Source organism: Poecile atricapillus, chromosome Z (genome assembly GCF_030490865.1).
Source record: "Poecile atricapillus isolate bPoeAtr1 chromosome Z, bPoeAtr1.hap1, whole genome shotgun sequence".
NCBI classification, from domain to species: Eukaryota; Metazoa; Chordata; class Aves; order Passeriformes; family Paridae; genus Poecile; species Poecile atricapillus.
This window is the reverse complement of record NC_081289.1, coordinates 16,867,110-16,869,942: the sequence shown is the minus strand read 5'-3', so window position 1 is coordinate 16,869,942 and position 2,833 is coordinate 16,867,110.

Genomic DNA, 2,833 nt, shown 5'->3' with positions numbered 1-2,833 from the left:
GTTTTGAATCCAATTTCTATGTGTTTTCATCAGTATCCAGCTTTCTAAACACTGTCATCTGTATTTTGTCTACAGAGTGGTCTGGTAAAATTAGCCTTTAGTTTCAGGTAGTCAAACTTGCAATCTTACTAAATTGTTGTAGTGATTTAGAAATCTAAACACTGAAGTTGGGATAGAAAATAAACTACTGAACTGAGATATTGTGTTAAATACTGTTAACAGTGTAGCTGTATTTGGGATTTAATTTTTACCTGCCTCCTACTAATTCCCACTTCTGATAACCTGTTCTTATGGCTGTTAGATTTAGATTTATTGATTAAATTTATTCATCAAAAATTACCTTTCTTTTTTAAGAGAGTTCCAAGATGAGCATTTGTGCTGCCTAATGGTACAGCTTTGCAATAACAGATTTGCTTTCCTACCTCCTTTCCCACCTTATAGAGATTATTTTGGTAACATAAAAAAAAAAAAAAAGTAGTGCTCAGGGCATGTTTTGGTTTTCCCTAATTACGGGTAGCAATTTTTGGCCTTCAAAGCATTTTTCATTTGAGTGTCCACGTGAATTTATTGCAAATAATCAGTGATTATGATCTACTTCTTGGAGTTGTGATACACAAAAAATATCCAAACTTGCAGAAGAGATGCTCCAGTGTCTGGGCTGCATATTCCGACATCTAAGGATGCATGCAGATGCTTAAATTAGAACAGGGGAGGGTAAGGAGGTGTAGTTCTGTCCCCTCTCATGGCTCCTCATTTTTAACAATTTGTGACATCAGCTACACTGCAGTAATTGTGTCCTGGTTTTATGCATTGTTGCATACCACTCCTAGATGGAAAAATACAAATATTTATATATATCTATAAATGCTTTTGTGACAATCTTCTAAGGGAGACTTGGCATTGGTCACCAGTTGTGTTTTGTTGCAGCTCTTCTTCCCTTAATTCCCTCTTCCCAACATTCCACATCATGCTTTCCCCAAAAACAGAAGCAGCAAGTGTGAAGCATGCACGTTAAGCTTCCCTCTTAAAATCCTGTAAGGGGAAAGAGGGTTATTTAATACTTTATATTTCAGGGAGTTTATTTTTGATGGTTAAATTGACAGAGCTAAAAAAATGTTCAAACATCAGAACGTTACAGACAAGTCTGTGTCCCATATTCTCCTGCCCCAAGGAAGCTGTGAACGGAATCTTGTTGCACTCTTGATTTAATGCTGTCATTCTGGTCTGCTCCACATCAGTTTGTCCCACTGCTGGGAGAAGTAACTCCAGAGCCATTCAGGATATTTTTGCAGTGTAAGAATGAGCTGGGTGGCTCCCCAGCACAGGAGACTGTAAGTGTTGGTGTAGCTGCCTGTATTTTCACACTGCTGCTGTCCTGCTCAAGCCAGAGGAGTTCAGCTGTTGCTCTGAATCAGGGCTGGAGCTGAGGGCCACCTAAAACACTCTGTGCTTCTACAGAAGTCAGGACTTTTTGCATATCCATACATGAGGATGGATTCTCTTGACAAGTAATGATAAAGCAGACTTGGAGGGGGGTACAAAGCAAAAAAGTTGAGGCCATTCTTTGTTGCACTGCCTTTGTCTCCCTGCAAGATCAGCTGCAACTGTCGGTGATCACTTTTATTCTCCAGAGAAGGGAACAGAGCTGGGGAAGAGACTGGAGTGCTCCAAGGAGTGGGTGGGGAGGCTCAGCCTGAAAAAAAGGAGGCTCAGGGGAGACCTGGCTCTGCACAACTCCCTGACAGGAGGGTGCAGCCAGGGGAAGTCAGGCTTTGCTCCCGGGGAACAAGGGACAGGATAAGGGGAAATGGTTTCAAGCTGAGCCTGGGGAGGCTCAGGTTGAACAGCAGGAAGAAATCCTTCACAGAAAGGCTGACTGGGCATCAGGTGGTGTTTAAAGAAAAGCCCGTACTCAATGCCTGGTTGATAAAGTAGTGTTTGGTCACAGGCTGGTGATCTCAGAGGTCTTTCCAGCCTGAATGAATGATTCTGTGACTCTAATGAAAGGCTTTGTGCTCTGGCAGTCATTTGCAGCCTTTCTGGCACCTCACCCAGCCACCTCAGGCTCGTGTGCCCCCGCCCCCTGGCTTTGTGTGTTCTGGCACAGCAAGAAGACAGACCTTGACTGGAAACCAAGTCATCAAGGCAGGGAAGGACTGATGGCTCACCAGCCTGGCCTGGGAAACACAGGATACGGGGGTTCAAGAGCCTCCGGACTTGAACTGGCTTCTGCCAGAAGCTGCCAGAGGGGTATCCAAGCAGAAACCTGGGAGGGGCATGGATGGGCAGAGAATCAGGGGACAGAATCAGACTGCTGAACTGAACCCTCCCCTCCAGGAGCAGAAACAGCATCATGGTCAGAAGACAGCTTCCACAAACTTGCCTGCTCATCCTCTTCACAGGCTCTTTGTCCTTCCTAAGCAGGACAGTATTAACCAAGTCCTTTTTCCCTCAGAAATTTGACTTTCTCTGTTTGGTCACTTTGCCTTCTCCTTATTTCCTGTCTGGAGTTACCTGTGCTCATGTCTGAGCAATCCCTTTTCCCAGCTAGGAGACACTGGTTTTTGTAGCCTCTCAGCACTTGTATCACCCACCCTCCACTGTCTTGTTTCCTTCCCTCATGTGCAGTTATTTTTAGCACGATGAAGCCAGCTTGGTGGATTTTCTCCCCTTCCTTAACGACATTAATACCACTAACTAATGCCAGTTGCACTTCTGTGTTCAGTTTCTCTTCATTTTCCAGGACCTGACAGAGAAAGGTAAGAAGTTTGGGATCAACACCTCAGGGCAGTGTTTGAGGTTCCCAGTCTGCAGGCTTCAAGTAAAATGTGCT